At 39.7% G+C, this 20328-nt stretch overlaps 1 pseudogene; it reads left to right on the forward strand.

Moving 5' to 3' along the window:
• LOC139255695 (Ig heavy chain Mem5-like) overlaps nt 1–17448 on the forward strand; it is a 63447-nt pseudogene extending 45999 nt beyond the window's left edge.
• Nucleotides 17449–20328: the final 2880 nt, after the last annotated feature.

Here is a 20328-nt window from a genome sequence, read left to right on the forward strand (position 1 = left end):
AAGCCCCGGTACAATGGGATCACTCTCACCTCTGAGTGAGAAGGCTGTGGGTTCTCAACCCCTCTCCACAGACTGAGCACATAATCTCGGCTGGCACTCCCGGTACCAGTACCGAAGGAGAAGGGGAGGGGGGGCTATATTGACGGTGGAGCAGTCTTTCGGATGAGACGTTACATCTGCTGAGTCTTCGCTTACAGTTGGATGTAAGAGATTGAATGGCACAATTTTAAATAGCAGGGGAGTTCACCCCGAAGTCCATGACACATACTTATCCATTAACCAGCATCGCTAAAGAACAGATTCTGTATTATTATCACATTATGTTTGTGGGAGCTTTCTGTGTGCAATTTGACTCCACGTTTCCTGCATTACAAAAGTGACTACACTTCAAACGTACTTCATTATAAAGCACTTTTGGACATTCTGAGGACGTGAAAGTCGTGAAAGTTATTTCTAAACGTCAACATTTAAAATACACGTTGCAATGGGTGACTCCTCTGTTCGCTGTTTTAACTTGTTTATTTTAAGTGGCTGGAATCTTACGCTAAATGGACATCCAGTGAATTACTGATCTGTTCAGCGAGATTCCATTGACATTGGTAGCAGAATTTTCAGAATTGAATTATTAATTTTAATATGTTCCCTTTGATATAAATCACATCTCTTCTAATTGAACAAACCAAAAACCGATGTCACAGCTGGAGATATTTCCATTTCTTTGTACCAACTACCAATATTCATAAAATAAACCCGTGCTGTGAGTTAAAACTAATCAGTAAATGACTTTGTGGATCTGCTTTTGCTGCCATGAACACTTCATGGAAACCTGTGAGGTGTTTATGTAAATAAACGCAGAAATAGAAGTCCCAGATTAGAATAGTGAACGACAGAATAGAAATAAACAGAGAAAGAAACGCTAATGTCTCAACGGATTCCAGCAACAATTGATGTTTGGGATATTTATTTTCAGTTATTGGTGAACAAATCAACGATGTTATCCGCGGCCAGAATAGGGAAAGATTCTAGTCAATGTATATAGTGACAGCTCAAATGTATTCGTGGCAATTCTCTGTATCCCCTCCCTCTCTGCCTCTCTCTACTATCCCCACCTTTTGCCTTGCCTCTAAAGAATGCGTCATTATTTTTACCTCACAATAAGAAGTCAATGTCAAACAAAAATATTCTCTAAGGTCTATTTCCAGGCCTCAAACCAAATTGGTGGGTGTGCGGAGAGGCAGCTTTATAATAAAATATATCATGTGAACTCAATGATCTTGGGTGTTTGATGTGACTCTGTAGCGGGAACTTTACTCTGCATCTAACTACGTGCTGTACCTGCCCTGCGAGTGTTTAATGGGACGGTTTCGAGGGAGCTTTTCTCTGCATAGACCAGTGATGTACCTGCTCTGGAAGAGTTTGATGGGACGGTGTAGAGGGGGCTTTACTCTATAGCTTACCCGTGCTGTACCTGCCCTGGGAGCGTTTGATGTGACGGTGTAGAGGGAGCTTTATTGTTTTTCGAATCGTGCTGTACCTGAGCTGGGAGTGTTTGATGGGACAGCATCGAGGGAGCTTTTCTTTGCATAGACCCGCGCTGTCCCTGCCCTGGGAATGTTTGATGGCACAGTGTGACATCACTATCGCAGAAAATTGTTTTTGTCAGTGCAACTTCCTGTATATTGCATTTCGTGTTTACCTCTTTGACATCATCACGTCAGCAACACGTAAACAATGGGTGACCTCATTGTTTACAACAAAGCAGCGTCATGGACGTGATTTGGTCGCCATAGCTTCATCGGTGCGACGTCTGACCCTCAGCCAAATGGATTGCTCGATTTGACCTATATAGACACATCTATACCCCAGGGTCTAGTGCAGTAATAACCGAGACATGTCCAAGTATAATATAGACAGAGAGAGGATATAGTGTAATATCTACAATGACAGGGACCAGTATAAAATAAAAACACACAGCGTCTAGTGTAATATAAACAGAGACATGGCCTAGTGTAATATAAACAGAGACAGTGTCTAGTGTAATATAGAAAATAAAGTGGCTAGTGTAATATAAACAGAGACGATATCTAGTGTAATATAAAAAGTGCAGGGTCTAGTGTAATATAAACAGAGACAGTGTCTAGTGTAATATAAACAGAGACAGTGTCTAGTGTAATGTAAAAAATACAGAGTCTAGTATAATATAAACAGAGACAGGGCCTAGTGTAATATAAATAGAGACAGGGTCGAGTGTAATATAAATAGAGACAGGGTCTAGTGTAATATAACCAGAGACAGGACCAATCTATTATAAAGAGACAGGGGATAGTATAATATAAATAGTGACAGGGTCCAACATAATATAACAAAGGATAACGTGCTCTAATACTAACTAATACATGAGATATTGTAGTAGAAACATTGACATTTTCTAGTGCAATATAAACTGAGACATATCGAGTGTAATATAAAGAGAGACATGAACTAGTGAAATATTGACAGAAACATGGTGTACGGTCATATAAACAGAGACAGCGTCTAGTTCAGTAGTAACTGAGAATGGGTCTAATGTATTATAACGGAGGGTCCAGTACTGTGATAACTGATACAGAGCCGAGCATAATATAAGCAGAGACACGGTCTAGTGCAGTGTGACTGAGACAGTATCCACAGTAATAAAATTGATCCCGAGACTTGTGCAGTAATAACTGAGACAGGGCCTTGTGCAATCCGAAAAGAGAGATGATCGAGTGTAGTTATAATTAAACAGGGTCCAGAGTAATTTAAACATATAGAATGCCTGGAATAATTTGATGGTAACATTCCAGCCATGCGAATCTTCATGTCTGTCTGACTGTCTATCTGTCTGTCGTTCGGTCGGTCGGTCCATTCGTCTGTCCGTCCGTCCGTCGATTCGTACTTCTATCCATCTATCTGTACTTCTATCTAATATTACACTAGAACCTGGCTCTCTTAAGACCCTGTCCCTGTTAATATTACACGGGACCCTGTCTCTGTTTATATTACCCGTGTCCCTGTCTCTGTTTATATTGTACCAGACCCTGTCTCTGTTTATATTGCACTAGACTCTGTCCCAGTTTATATTACACTAGACACTGTCTCTGTTTATATTAGTCTCGACCCTGTCTCTGTTTATATTATAATGGACCCTGTCGGTGTTTATTTTATTCTGGACCCTGTCCCAGTTTATATTGCACTAGACCCTGCCTCTGTTTATATTACAGTAGACTCTGTCTCTGTTTTTATTACACTAGACCCTGTCTCTGTTTATATTACACTAGACCCTGTCCCAGTTTATATTACACTAGACACTGTCTCTGTTTATATTGTACTAGACCCTGTCTCTGTTTATATTACACTAGACCCTGCCTCTGTTTACATTACATTAGACCCACTCCCAATTCATATTACACTAGAGACTGTCTCTATTTATATTAGTCTAGACCCTGTCTCTGTTTATATTCGACTAGACCCTGTCTCTGTTTATATTACACTGGACCATGTTTCTGTTTATATTAAACTAGACCCTGTCTCTGCTTATATTACACTAGACCCTGTCTCTGTTTATATTGTTCCAGACACTATCCCTGTTTATATTACACTAGACTCTGTCTCTGTTTATATTACACTAGACCCTGTCTCTGTTTATATTGTACTAGACACTGTCTCTGTTTATATTACACTAGACCCTGCCTCTGTTTACATTACACTAGACCCTCTTCCAGTTCATATTATACTGGACCCTGTCTCTGTTTATATTAAACTAGCTCCTGTCTCTGTTTATTTTACACTAGACCCTATCTCTCTTCATATTACACTAGACCCTGTCTCCGTTTATATTAAACTAGACCCTGTCTCTGTTTATATTACACTAGACACTGTCTGTGTCTATATTCTTCTTAACACTATCCCTGTTTATATTGGACTCGACCCTGTCTCTGTTTATATTAAACTAGACGCTGCCTCTGTTTTTGTTACACTAGACCATGTCTCTGTTTATATTACACCAGACACTGCCACTGTTTATATTCTTTCTGACACTATCCCTGTTTATATTACACTAGACCCTGTCTCTGTTTGTATTACACTAGACTCTGTCTCTGTTTATATTACACTAGACCCTGTCTTTGTTTATATTCTTCCAGACACTATCCCTGTTTATATTACACTAGACCCTGTCTCTGTTTATAATACACTAGACCCTGCCTCTGTTTATATTACACTAGACACTGTCTCTGTCTATATTCTTCTTAACACTATCCCTGTTTATATTGGACTCAACCCTGTCTCAGTTTATATTAAACTAGACCCTGTCTCTGTTTATATTACACTAGACCATGTCTCTGTTTATATTACACCAGACACTGCCTCTGTTTATATTCTTTCTGACACTATCCCTGTTTATGTTATACTAGACCCTGTCTCTGTTTGTATTACACTAGACCCTGTCTCTGTTTATATTACACTAGACCATGTCTCTGTTTATATTACACCAGACACTGCCTCTGTTATATTCTTTCTGACACTATCCCTGTTTATATTACACTAGACCCTGTCTCTGTTTGTATTACACTAGACCCTGTCTCTGTTTATATTACACTAGACCCTGTCTCTGTTTTTATTCTTCCAGGCACTATCCCTGTTTATATTACACTTGACCTTGTCTCTGTTTATAATACACTAGACCCTGTCTCTGTTTGTACTACACTAGACCCTGTCTCTGTTTATTTTACTCCAGACCCTGTATCTATTTATATTACACTGGACCCGGTCTCTGTTCATATCACACAAGACCCTGTCTCTGTTTATATTCTTCCAGACACTATCCCTGTTTATATTACACTAGACGCTGTCTCTGTTTATAATACACTAGACCCTGTCTCTGTTTATAATATACTAGACACTGTCTCTGTTTATACTACATTAGACCCTGTCTCTGTTTATATTACACCAGACACTGCCTCTGTTTATATTCTTTCTGACACTATCCCTGTTTATATTACACTAGACCCTGTCTCTGTTTATAATACACTAGACCCTGTCTCTGTTTATACTACACTAGACCCGGTCTCTGTTTATTTTACTCTAGACCCTGTCTCTATTTATATTACACTGGACCCGGTCTCTGTTAATATCACACAAGACCCTGTCTCTGTTTATATTCTTCCAGACACTATCCCTGTTTATATTACACTAGACCCTGTCTCTGTTTATAATATACTAGACACTGTCTCTGTTTATACTACATTAGAATCTGTCTCTGTTTATATTACACTAGACCCTCTCTCTGTTTATATTACACTAGACCATGTCTCTGTTTATATTACACCAGACACTATCTTTGTTTATAATCTTTCTGACACTATCCTTGTTTATATTTCACTAGACCCTATCTTTGTTTGTATTACACTAGACTCTGTCTCTGTTTATATTCCAATAGACACTGTCTCAGTTTATATCACACGAGACCCTGTCTCTTCTTATAATACGCCAGGCATTGTCACTGTTTATATTATCTTCGACACTGTCTCTCTTTTTATTACACCAGATCATCTTTCCTTTTCAAATATATATTGATTTCCCTATTTGAAAGTTATAATTAAATTTGCTGCCATCACCCTTTCAGACACTACATTCCAGGTTATTACAACTCGCTGCATAAAAAATCTCCTTATCTCCCGTCTGGATTTATTTTTTCATTCATCTTAATCTTTGTGTTCTGGTTACCGATAGACCTGCCGATAGAATCCCCACCTTACTATCAACTCAATGAAACCCCTTCACAATTTTGAAAACATCTGTTAATTCTCCCCTAAGCATTCCTTGCTATAATAAGAATAAACCCATCCTCTCTCGTCTCCAGAAAACTGAACTCCCTCATGCCTTGCACCAATCTCCTCTGCATCCTCGACAAGAGCCCGACAATCTTCTTAAAATTTGGATTGAAAAAAATTCAATCTTTATTTGCCCTTCAGATTATTTCTAAGGATACATGCTCCCTTCAAATTTGAGTGACTGAGAAGCATTAATTATATTGTTTTACTTGTTTTGACAAAATGGACGGTGACTGAAATGCTCAGCAACATCCGTCTCCACATGACTCATGTATCAATATGATCATTGTCGCCACCTGCTGATAAACGACATCTACTGCAAGCTCCAGAGCTTACTTCAAACATGATTCATAACACCCACAACAATAACTTGCTTGAACGTTTACCCAGATGATTTTTTTTAGAACAAACCACAAGAGGTGCAGATGATCAGGAAGTATCAAGGGCGGAATTAGCAAAATTATTATTGCAAATTCACCTTCAGCTCATCATACAGAGCGGTCAGATTAGATAAACTTCCATAATGAATAAAAACCTCACAGGAAAAATGGTGCAACCGTGGCTAACAAGGGAAGTTAAAGATAGTATTAGATTAAATTAACAGCCATGGAATGTTGACAAAAAGAGTAGTAAGCCCAAAAATTGGGAAGATTTTGGAATTCTGCAAAAGATGCACATGCAACTGATAATATGGGAGAAAATATAAAATTAAATAAGCTATCAAAATCTACAAACAGATTGTTAGAGCTTCTACACGTGTATAGAAAGATGACTTAAATTAGCGTACTTTACAATACAAAGGTAGATAGGACAGTAAACAGTGAGGAAGTAGTAAGGAGGCTGCAAAGGGATATTGACAGGTTAAGTGAGTGGGCATGAACATGGCAGTTTGAGTATAATGTGGAGAAGTGTGAAGTTACGCACTTTGGTAGGACAAATAGAGCCGCAGAAAATGTTTTGACTGCTGAGAAACTGGGTAATATTGTTATTCAGAAAGACCTGGATGGCCTTGTACACGAATCACAGAAAGCTAACATGGAGCCAAAGTGAGCAATTAGGAAAGCAAATGGTAAGCAACATTTTATTGCAAAGGGATTGGAGTATTAGAAAAAAGAAGCCTTCATGCACTTATATAGGGCCCTGCTGAGACTACACCTGGTGTATCGTGTACAGTTTTGTTCTCCTTATCTAAGGAAGGATGCACTTGCCTTGGAGGGAGTGCATCTCAGGTTCATCAGACTGATCTGATTCCTGGGACGGCGGCGGGGGCGTGAGGCTGTTCTATCAGGAGAGATTGAGTATTTAATGTCCATATTTCCTCGGAAATCACAACATAAGAACATAAGAATTGGGAGCAGGAGTAGGCCATATGATTCAGCGAGCCTGTTCCGTCATTCAACGGGATCATGGCTGCTCTTCTACCTCAACTCCCCTTCCCTGCACTATCCACATATCTTAATGGAAACATATGCAGGGCTTCAGGGAAATGGCGGGGGATTGGTCAATTATACAAAGTACGTCAAGTGTGGTCTAACCATGTTTAGCATAACTATTTCACGTTTCAATTCTATCCCTCTAGAAATAAACCCGAGTGTAGATGTTCTTCTTTTTATAGCATTATTAACCTGCGTCGCTACCTTTAGTGATGTGTGTATTTGCATTCTCAGAGACCTGTGTTCCTCCATCCCACATAGATTCTTATTTTAAACGTGATAAGTGACCTCCTTATTTTTCTCACCAAACTGTAATAACTCATACTTGTCTGTGTTGAAATTAATTCGTCAGTCCGTGTATTCTTTTAATTAGTTGCAGTGTTCCACAGTATTTAAACGCCGACCCGCCCGCCCCAAGTGCATTGGTAAAATTTAGATATTGTGTGTTTGACTCCAAAATCTAAATTGTTAATATAAGTTGTGAACAATAGTGGACCCAGCACTGATCCTTGTGGGATCCCTCTTTCTATCTATCTGTTTATCTATCTATCTATCTATCTATCTATCTATCTATCTATCTATCTATCTATCTATCTATCTATCTATCTATCTATCTATCTATCGATCTATCGATCTATCGATCTATCGATCTATCTATCTATCTATCTATCTATCTATCTATCTATCTATCTATCTTTCTATCTATCTATCTATCTATCTATCTATCTATCTATCTATCTATCTATCTATCTATCTATCTATCTATCTATCTATCTATCTTTCTATCTATCTATCTATCTATCTATCTATCTATCTATCTATTTATCTATCTATCTATCTATCTATTACAGGGTTATGTGCAGTACTGATACTCCAGCTGACTGCTGCTAATGACATGACGTCTGAGACTTTGGATATATTTCCTTTCCTGCAATATGTGAATAGCTACACACATTTACACAACGAAAAAATTTTACTTAACACCAGTTCTGTTATTGGGTAGATGTGTATATAAATAGGTCTTTTCACAACGTAAATGTTTTGAAGTTGGCTTCCAGGCATGCGGTCAGTAGAGAGAAAACTGACCTTTGATGGAGTGCACAGAACCCCAGATGCTTCCTGAAAATGACACTGGTGTTCGAGGCTCGCTGACGGCAGTCGGTTGGGTTACTGCCAAATATTGTGCGGGTCAGATTAGCGTGAACAAGAATGAGAGAAAGATGGTATTTAACTATTTAAATATTACATTATTCAGTCGAACTTTTAAAATAAGAAACATTTTACATCGTATAACATCTCAAGAATGATTTTACGTAAATTGCATGCTCACAATATTACAAAACAGGATCGGAAAATAATGAATTGATACACACAGTACCTAATGAAAACTATTTCCAAATAAAGACCATTCTAAATCTTTCAGTCGATTTATTCAGTACAGCATGAAGTGCTGGAGAGAGGTTTAATGTCCTCACCCCACACTGTAATGAGATGAGTGGGATTCGCAAAGTAACTAAAACAGGTTGAAGTGCCTTGAATATTCTCACAGAGAAGTGCCAGCTGCACTTCTTTAATATTCTCACAGAATTTTGCGCCTGGTCTAAACTAATGTCTCCATTATTCGTGATCAGTAGCCGCGCAGTGTGCAGTGTAATTTGAACTGATTTGGATCGCTGAACAAGCCCTCTCACAGCCCGGCTACCAGTGGGTGGTGAAAGGCCCAGATTGTGATCTGTTTCTGCTGGAGATGAAGCATTTATTCCTGTGATATTCTGTAACATATCACTATGTCCTGATAGACCGTGTTCCTGTTACCCATGTCTGTTACACATTCGGTCGCTATTAAAGTTAGCTGCAAGGATTTGGATGTCGAGGTTTGCTGATCACATTATCGATTCTGATTCACCAGCTTCTCTCATAAAACGCTGGTCTGAAGCGGGCGGGCCCCACTTTCTTATGTGTCTTCGTCAACTCACTCCTTAATCATCAGACAAGCGGACTTATTTTACAGCTAAATTTTACAGCTAAACGGCTGCCTTAGAATCACAGACTCAGGGGCAGTTAGTGAAATGCAGTGAGAGACAATTGTATAATGTGAGGAGTATGATCTCATCTCCAGAACAAAAGTGTAGCTTCAGCCAAGTACACTGTAAATAGAATCACATTACCCATCTACCGCACTCGGGTACATAGAGTGATATCAATTCAGATTATAGGGGATACTTTACTGGTACAGTTGCATGGATAGATAGCGGGAGATGTAAAAGCACAAACTGGCCGTGTGTTTAGATCCTGATAATGTAATTCAATCTCAAAGATTTACATCCCCTGTGAAAGAGTGAGGAATAAAGGGATTTAATTTACAGTCCAGTTGTGAGTCCATTCTGTTGGTGATGTGGAAAGAGTGACGTGGATACAGAAACCGCTTCTATCAGGGAATCAATGGGTGGCGCCTTTAACCTCGCCCCCATCTCCCGGGTATTTAGCTGCCGGCCACTGGGAGCGCAATCCAACAGTCTGGGAGTGGGTTTGCTCAGTGAGTTCTTGCCGGAACCAGTCACCACACATTGCCAGGTGGATGAGGTCGGCGATTGCTTTCGTTTTGTTGCTGGCTTTACTTTCCCGTGAGTCGTTTTTATTGTCCAATTCTCTCATTGTTACTGTCTCAGTGATAGTCTCTCTATGGAATTTTACAGAGTCAGGAATCATTTCTCGAGGATTGATCCTCGGGGTATTTTGATTATTTTTACTGGTGTCCAGTCGGATGTGGTGTTGACTCAGCCCGAGGCAAAGACCAGGATTTCCTGAGGCTCCCTGAGACTGACCTGTAAACCAGCGGGTTCGATCTTAGCGGCTATGGCATGAACTGGGTCCGCCAGGTTCCCGGACAGGGGCTGGATTGGCTGGTTTACTACTACACTCCAGCGAGCAACAATAACGTCCCAGGGATTGAGAGCCGATTTACTGCATCCAAAGACACTTCAAACAACATCTTCACGTTGGACATGAAGAACATGAGGAGCGAAGACACCGCCATCTATTACTGTGCAAGGAAGGACTACGGGAGTGGGTCACGGTGCAATACAGAGCGAGCTCTCCATACAAAAACCCCAGACAGGGAGTTTGCTCAAACCTGCGACCATTACCACGCCAGGAGCGTCGAAGGAACTGAGGCTTAAATAAAAATAATTAGAAATAAGTTATATATATATATATATATATATATATATATTTAAATGTATAACAGTTTTCTTCTTTATTACTATTGATTGCCATGTTGAACATGCACAGATGCTTCAGAAGTATTCCAATCATTTTTGTAAATATAATGAACGGTACAAAATGAATTATCTCGCTGATTCACTCTTACGATAGTCGGAATCGGGTTTTTAGAGCTGGGTGGAATTTAATCTCTGTATTTTACAGTTAACAGTCCGCCGGAGTATTTGACACAACGTGTCTCACTGTGTTACGCAATGGGCTACTGGGGACAAGGGACCATGGTGACGGTGACTGCAGGTAAGGAGCATTCACTGATTCAGTAACACTTGTATTTGTGTCTTTATTTTATATTTCTGTTTATTTTAATAATTATTTCGTTCACTGAAACTTGGGTTCGGTGGATTTTGTTTTGAGATTTTTTTGCAATTATCAATGTGATTCTGCTGCAAAGTGATTATAGAATTCAACTGTTTCTCCACAGAAAATGTTGTTCATGTGATTTGGTATTTATTTGCTGACGAGACTGTGTGTCGAGGTTACTTTAAATACCTTATGATCATTACACTGTTTGACGTTTCTGCAATGTTTAATCTTGGTGACCTCTGATTGCTGGAGTTTTTCTGATCGAATGCAAACATTGTGTTTGAATGTGTTTAAAAGAACATTGTCGGCACAAAACAGAAAGCTTAGAGGTCAGTAAATAACCTTAAGATCTTTTAAGTTTTTTCATGAAAATTACATTGTCATCTACTGACCGAATGTTCCCGAATGATCAGATTCAATACGTGAGTTGTAATTAAGAACTAACAAATTAACATATTTCCAGCTGGAACACATTTAAATTAACATTATTATAACGTAGTAATATCACCAATTATTATTGAAATACGCTATAATATCAAAATTAATGTATTTAACATGATCCGTCCAATCACAATTCTCTGTCAGTATTTTATATTTCTGTTGAATTCAATCTTTCGTTATTTCAGTGTTAGGCGGGTTTGGTGATTGTGTAATGAGATTTTTTGCAATGATACATTTGATTCTGCTGAAAGGGTTTATAGAATTACGGATCTGCTCCATGAAAGGTTCTGTCGAGGGATTCCGCCCCTCAGCGATGTGATTTAGTGTTGATCTGCTGAGGAGAGTTTGTGCCTGTGTTACTCAGAATACCTAAAATTAGTGAAGCTGTTTGGCGTTTCTACAATGTTTAATATCGGTGACAGCAGCAGGTTTCTGATCGAATCCAAACACGATATGTATTTTGAAACTGTTTGAAAACAGTCGGTAGGCAAAGAACAGGACGGGTTTAGACATCAGAAATTATTGAAAGGTATTTTAACATCACAATTATTGAAGTGATAATTATATATTCAACTATTAATCTATGTTGACGATGCTGGTATATTAATATGTGAAATGTAACTAGTTGCCATCTACATAATTAACTTATTCAGGTTGTAGTTGGATTAAATTACTATTAACCAACCGATTATAATGCAATAATATCTCTGAATGTTATTCAAATATGCTATAAGTCCAATGTTCATTTACTTAATATTATTCGCCTTCAAAAATCCTGCTCTACACTGGGCACCATTAAGGGAAGCAGAAACTTTTAGAGGCTGGATACAGTTATTAATTATGCCTTTAATTATTTCATTAACAACATACTGATTCCACCGCTGTGTTCAGTTTGAGTCGGGAGTTCAATTACTTGCTACCTCTTGTTTACACAGATGAATGACTGAGTGCAATTAATTATAACTTAAAGCCGTGTTGCAACTTCCATTTTATCAATTTAATATATCTGCCGGGGTATGACATTCTCACTGTGTAGCAGAAATTTGTTATTGAATCAATATTGTGTGTTGTTTGATAGAATTATCACTAAGTTAATCTTGAACACTTTGCAAGAACAAAAGCTGAGAGACAGGCGTCGCTGGCAGTCAAAGAATTGTTCATGTAATTATATTGAAATTCAAGGCAGGTTCCGACTGCGTATGGCTGGAGACAGCAAATAATCCATTGAAATTCAAGCAGATTAATTTACTTACAAAAGGTTCATCTTATTTTGAATTTAAAACAAAATCCTATCTCCCAAAACGCTGCTGTATGCGGAATAGAACGGTAGACAAAGCACAAATCATATCTGAGAGCTATGTTTAATTCTTATTAATATTAAATTGATGAACAATGTCTCTCCTCCATTTGCTCATTCAGTTTCAGTGCCCCAGATGGTCTGAATGAATTGTTATCCTCTAGTTTTACACTGACCATTCTGGAAACTATTTTCAAGAAGTAGCAGTATATATTTAATCATTAACTTACGGGCATTTTGTGAATAACTGGAGTATTCAGCCATGAACTCATTGAATGGCGGTGCAGGCGCGAAGGGCCGAATGGCCTACTCCTGCAGCTATTTTCTATGTCTCTATGAACTTTAAAAGATTGTCTGTGTTATTAAGTAGCGGAGGCTCTGCTACTGACTGCAAACTGCAAGGATGGATTTTAATTAATAAAACCATTTTTGGGGTTTAAGATTGAGGAGAATATTTCAGCTCGAGATTCCAGCATTAGTAAACAAGCGGTTTACAGCCCATCGGAGTTGTGACCCCGGCTGGACAGAGAACTATTTAAATTAGACCACCCCCAAATCCATCATGTGAAATGTTCTCTGCGAATAGACGCAGTTTATGTTACATTAGAAACATGCAGAGTTTAAAAAGGTGTCGGTCGAGAGCGGGACATTAGTAGAACTGCCTGATTATTGTCAATTATTCAAATTTGATTCCATTTAAGTAAAAATAAGGTATATTTCTGAGTAGTTATGTATTAATATGCTGCTTAATATTGTAATATTGATTAATTGTTATGGTAAGTTAAGTAAACCATAATATATCACAAGTTATCAGGCAGAAAAGGTTTTAGAATTATTAATAATTACTTGTATTTGTATGGCTGAAATTCAAGCACATTAATTTAATTTCAAAAGTTCCAGGTAGGTATGCTTCTGAGGAGGAAGGGCCAGACTGGCACTCAGATTATTTTCAATATTCAGCTAACATGAACATTAAATTAGAATGTAACATCAGTGCTAATTCATTAAAACATAAGCGAGCCCTTACAATTGTGTTGCATACTGGTCAGTATTACAATTATTGCAAAATTTCAAGGGTTGGAGATAATGTTTAATTCATTCATATATTAATTTAGAAAACAATACATTTATAACTCGGCTGTGCTGAGTTCGACAAGGTGTCGCTGCAGATTTTAGTGAATTAATTTCCTGTTTTTCCGCGATGATTTTACAGGTTATATTTACTGATGAAAATATATAAAATCAGTGGCTGATTAGGTATCACTGGATATGTCTCCTGGATTGTGACATTCTTACTCTGTCACCGAGTCCCGTGTGACAGGCAGCAAATTCCCGTGGAATGTGAATTATTTCCAGATACTTGCTTTCAGGGAAGTTAATTTTTACACGGTTTACAAGATAGTTGACAGAGATGGGGAAATGGCTGGATGTTGAAGAGTCTCTCAAATTAATATCAGATTAATTTCAAAGAATCTGCAGCGTTGAGGTGGTTGGAAATTGAAAAGAAATAAACTAGAAATCAAACAGCTTCATTGAAATTAACAGATTGAACTGGTCTCTCTCTGCCTGGAGCACCCTTGTTGCACCGTTTGTGTCTGTTCTGTTTCTGTGCGCCTGCTCACTGGGTGAGAATCAGGAGTCCTCCTGACGGGTTGTAAACCTTCTGGGTTGTGATCCTGTATTGCGGGCAGTGTCACTAATTCAGTTATTTAAGAAACTGGTATATGTGAGAAACGGGAAAGATTGACTTTAAGGTTGAGGAGTCGCCGTAGAGATGAGATCAGTAATCCAGATTGTGACAGTCAGAAGGAGCAGTTCCGAAACACCACGGGGAGACAGTCGAAGGAGTTTTAATCAGTTTCTAACCCGGTTGTACCTGCCCTGACAGTGTTTGATATGACAGCTTTACTCTGCAACTAACCCGTGCGTTATCTTATCTGCCAATGCTTGATGGGACATTGCAGAGATAGCTTTAATCAGTCTTTAACCTTTTCTTTACAAGGACGTGGAATTTAATTGGGTCCTTCAATATAGAATGATCTTCTATTTAATCAGAGCTTTGGAGGGGTGGTGCGCTTTAATGGGACAGTGTTTTGGAAGCTTTTCATTGTACTCGTCATAATTGTGCTTAATTAATCGGTCAATTTGATAACGCATTTTATGGGGAGACATTTCGTAGCACATCTCTGCAGTACTTGAGCTGGGAATGTTTGACGGGATAGTATAGATAACATATTACTCTGTGTGCAACACTTGCTATACCTGTCCTGACCCACATGGCAGCATAGCGGGAGCTTTGCTCTCTTATCCGTGCTGTATCTGACCTGAGAGTGCTTGGTCAGGCAGTCTTCTCGGCACCGTTATCAGCGTCTAACAGATAGCAGATAAACTGCTCAATTTTTAATGAGTTATTAATGTTTGAACATTTTGAGCATCAGATTACTAATGAACATGATTGGCCTGATCCTCAGCTCACTTTCAGAACAAACAGTTTCAGGAAGTGAATAACGCTCCAGAAAGCAGCGCCTGTTCTGATCTGATGGGAGGTTACAAGTTATTTCCACAATTAAAATAGAGAATATCGAAACTCCCACTTCAAATAACCATCATGGGGACCTCATGTTTAGAAAAATTATGTTGTCCAATTCTTCCTGAGAAGGTTAAAGGCAGGGACAAACTGTGACGAGATGCAGCTATTGGCCTGGGTCACAACACAAGGCACACAGTAACTGAGCTGCAATTCTGTGAAACATTTAAAGAGAGAGAGTCAACCTGCAATAAGTCATCATTCGCAATGAATTTAAGCCTTTCTAACAGCATGTGATTGACTAATTTGCGTCAGATTTATAAGATCCCTTTATTTTAAATATCCTCTTTTATTATAACGAACAATAAAAATAGATCTGGTATAGGTGTCCAAAATATGAAGTGTTTCCTTCCATGAAATCTAGAAGAACTATTCCCACTGACTCGTGTAGACTGATAGCATCTCACAGCATTGGAAGAGGCCATTCAGGCATCGTGCCTGTGCCGGCTCTGAAAGAGCTGTCCAATTTAGTCCAACTCCCCAGAGTTTAACGTGCAAATGAGTCCTCCTGACGTACTGGAGATACTGCCTTGTGCATTCCTGAAATTACCAACCCTCTGTGTGAAAAAAATCACCTTAATTTCACCTTCTGATCTTTTCACAATTATTTTAAAACGGCGACATTTGGTTACCCACCTACTTTCCAGCGGAACAATTTCTCCCGACTTAGTATATCAAAACCTGACATAATGTTGAATATCTCTCTTAGGTCTCCTCTTAACCTCTGCTCTAAGGAGAATATTCTAGCTTCTCCAATCTCTCCACACAACTGAAGACCCCATCCCTGGCATCATCCAGGTAAAAGTCTCCCCCCTACGCTCCCCAAGGGCTTGACATCCTTCCTACATTGTGGTGACAAAATTGTACGCAATAGTCCAGCTGAGGCCTAACACGTGATCTGTAAGCTTAGCATAACCGCCTTGTTTTTGTAGTCAATGCCCCATTTACAAAGTCAAGTATCCCATACGCTTTCCTAACAGCCTTACCAGTTTGCCCTGCCCTCTTCAAAGATTTGTGAATATGTACATCCAGATCTCTCTATTCGTGCATCCCCTCAAAACAATACTATTTAGATTATACTGCCTCTCCAACTTCCACCCAATGTGCATCGCTTCTCAATGATTCGCATTTAATTGCAATTGCCATGTCCCAACCTATTTCACTGGTCCATCTGTCTTCTCATGGAGTCTGCTGCTATCATGCTCACTATTGGCTACGTTGCCAGGTTTTGCATCATTTTCGAACTTCGAAATTGTATTCCCTGTAACCAAGTCCATGTTATTGTTATATAACAAGAACAACAATGGGAATTGAAACGGGCCATTTAAGAAGTAAACTTCAAATTAACCGGATTTTGGAATGGTATTTTATTCGGATTATGAATGGAGTGACAGGAAGCAGGCTACTCAAGAGACATGCATATAATTGAATGGAATAGTGCTCAGATCACAGTGCGCTGAAGGACATCGCTCTCACTCAAATACTGAGAAAATAAGGAAGACATTCGTCTCAATCGCGGTTCATTTACAACATGCTTCTTAGAAACTAGACTATGGAAATGCTACCTGTTGAATTATGTGGTAGGCAAGTTTGGAGGGTATTTTGCTAACGTCCTAAACAGGAATTCCGCTGCTCCTTTGAAGTGCAGTCACTGTTGTTTTGTAGGGATACACCACAGGCAATGTGCACAGAGCAAATTTCCCCAAACTGCAATTAAATAAAGGACAAAAAATGGTGCTCATTGAGAAATAAATGCAGGCCGAAATAACAGGAACACGTCTCTGTTCTGCTATTGCACGATCCAATGAAGGCTTCTTTATTGACGAGTTGTGTAAAGGTTCTTGTTGTGTAATGTGATAGAGCTCGGTGATAGAGTGGTGCGTTCCTGACCAGCGCATTGACAGGTGCTTACGATAGAACTGACAGAAGCTCAAATGCCCGTGTAGCCTTTGATGGAGAAATGGTGGAATTAGTTTATTCTGCAGTCAAATTTCGATTTGTTTATTTCTTTTATAAGCACGGATTACAGAGTCTAACTTGTTCAATGGGCCATTCCTTCCCAGTAACACCGTCTCCCCCACCCTCTGCGCCCTGCTCTCCTCCTGTGAACAACCCAGCACCGATGGCTCCATCACGTAGGGCTGTTTGGTGATGGACGACTCCCCTGACATCATCAGCCTTTTCTGGAAGGAAGATAAAGAGCCGACCACGACTGGATTGAAGACCTACCCGTCATTGCTCAAAAAGAATTGAACCAACACCCTGAGCAGCCAATTAACCATCACCGAGTCCGAGGTGGGGAGCAGCACAATCTGCTGCGAAGTTCGACGTGGTGGGTCGCTGTGGAACATCACAATGTCAGGTTAATGATGTGGGATACAGGGCAAACTGTGATAAGGTGAGAAGTTATGTTCAACTTGTATAGAAACTTGTTTAGACAACACTTAGAGTACTGTGCATAGTTCTGGTCTCCATATAATACTTAGAATACTGTGCACAGTTCTAGTTTCCTTATCACATTTAGGTTTTAGTTTACAATTCTGGTTTCCATCTCATACTTAGAATACTGTGTAAAGTTCTGTTCTCCATATCATACTTAGAATAGTATGCACAGCTCTGCTCTCCATATCACACTTAGAATACTGTGCATGGTTCTGGTCCCCATATCGCACTTACAATATTATGCACAGTTCTGGTCTGCATATTACACTGAGTATACTGCGCACAATTTTGCTCTCTGCAAATGCCAGGTTAGTGTGGATCTGACAGCAAAGAACTTGTTAAAATATAAGGAGACTTTGCCTTTCTTAATCATTTATTTTGCAAGCAATGTCAATAAAATGCCTTCTCGTGAACGTCCTGAACGGATCATCGTTCCTCCAATTGTTCTCCTCTTGCTAAGTTCCACTGAAGAAATCATCTGCAGCAGATATGTAAGCGCCATGTGTTCAATCATCGAATTAAGGCCAAAGTCACTGACCGTGAATTGGCTGAAGAGTGGACAACTCCTGGATTCGGGCTTCATCACCTCTCCCGCCTTTGAGATGAACGGAAACGTTTTGACGGCCAGTCGTCTGACACTCCCCGACAGGGAATGGTTCACCGGCTCGGTCTACACCTGCCAGGTCACTCATGAAGGGGGCACACAAAGCCCTAACTTCAGCAGATCTTAGGGTAAGAGGCACAATCCAGGGAGGTTCCAGACCATTCTGAGCGCTGATTGAAATTAGTAGAAAGCAGAGGAATATTCCTAATTCCCAATCATGCAGTTTGTGTATTCTTGTGATAAAATTTTGCCTTGAAACAGCGCCTTCAGCGACCACAGATTGAACCAAAGCGCTTGCCAGGCAATGAATTAAGTTGTGAAATGTGGTCACAGTTGTAATGTACTAAGTGCGGCAGTCATTTAGTGCTCAACAAGCTCCCACAAACAGCAGTGTGATAACGACCATTTTTTTTGTTTAGTGTTATTTCTTGAGGGATTAATATTCCCAGGCCACCAGGGAGAACTCCTCTGCTTTTCATTGAAATAATTCCAGGGGAACTTTTACCTCCACCTGAGAGGCTAGACGTATTCTTGGTTTAACACATGATCCGAAATACGGCACCTCCGACAATGCACCACGCCCCCAGTACTGCACTGAGAGACTCAGCTTACATATTGTGATCAAATATCTGGAGTGGGACTTCAACCCACGATATTTTGGTTCAGGATTCCTCATTGCTCAGGATTTATTAACCTCGCCAAAGAAGCTTTCCCCTTGCTCTGGTGTCAGGCAGTGAGTGAAGTGTCCTTAGTCTCAGGTATATCCTGAGTTACCTGATCATATACGGAATGGCAATAGGAGTCTGGAATCCTTCACTGCTAACTGTCCAGGAACCCACTGCAAGAATGGGCATCTACCCTATTCAGAGTACTGAGCCCAATTCTGGGCTCCGCACCTGAGGAAGGATATACGTGGAGGTGCTAAACTGCAGGTTTACCCGAATTATACCGGGGCTAATAATGTAAAATGATCAGGTGGTGAGAATAGAACGTTAAGAGATGGTCCAATTGACGTGTTTAAGTTGATAAATGGAATTGTATCGAGTAGATATAGAAACATGTATTTAGTTTGATGGGAGAGTCCAGAACAAGTAGCAAAACCTTAACATTAGAGTTAGGCCGTGCAGAGGTGATGTCAGAAAGGATTTTCTAACAGGAAGAATATTGCAATTCGGGATTTCCCTCCCCAAAAGCTGCTGACACTTGCTTTCAATTGAAAAGTTGAAAACTGAAATTGATAGATTTTTGTTCGGCAAGTTTATCATGGGTTACATAACCAAGGCGTGAAGATGGTGTTGAGTGTTGATCAGCCATGATCTAACTGGATGGCGGGACAGGATGGATGGGCTGAATGGCCTTCTCCTATTCCTATGTTGCTATTAATGCCCTGAGGTCATAGTGCTTTCTGAATCTCTCTCACCAGACATGATAAATGTTCAGTAATTACAGATATTAACAAACTACCTCACATCATTACAAATGATTCCCCACCACAAAAGATTCCTTGCAACTCCATTCTCCGGACCTTGCACTTCTCCTCTGACGGCGGATGTGACTGGTTCCTGCACATTTTCATCGCAACAAAAATAGCAGCAAAAGACTAGAAACTTAACTTTGTTTCCTGTTGTCCCATAAATCCTGAAATTAATTTGACACTGGTTTTGAACCAGTGTAATGCTGGTGTAGACCTCTTGAACTTGGGGATATTCGGGCTTCAGCTATTATAACCAGTGGAGATGCACTTGGGTGCAAGAATCTATAGACGGGCGTAAAGGAGCAAGGGATTTCAGGAAGAGCGCTATTCAGTGCCTATCACAATTGCGTCCCAATGTATTCCCATTTTACGCCAGGTATTTGCTTCACAGGCCATTACAGGTAGCTCTGGCTCAAATACACAGGAAATATTACAGATTCCCCGGAATCGTTGCCAATTCATTGTCCTTCCATAACGACGGTGTTCAAGCAATAGCGAGAGGTTGATATCTCAAAAGTGAGTTATTCCCCTTGAAAGAGTTAAGACTAATTATTGGTGTCCTGATTCTGAAGATGCGGCTTTTCCTGACTTTCATTCCTGTTTCGCAGTGGAT

This window comes from Pristiophorus japonicus, unplaced genomic scaffold (genome assembly GCF_044704955.1).
Source record: "Pristiophorus japonicus isolate sPriJap1 unplaced genomic scaffold, sPriJap1.hap1 HAP1_SCAFFOLD_621, whole genome shotgun sequence".
NCBI lineage: Eukaryota > Metazoa > Chordata > Chondrichthyes > Pristiophoridae > Pristiophorus > Pristiophorus japonicus.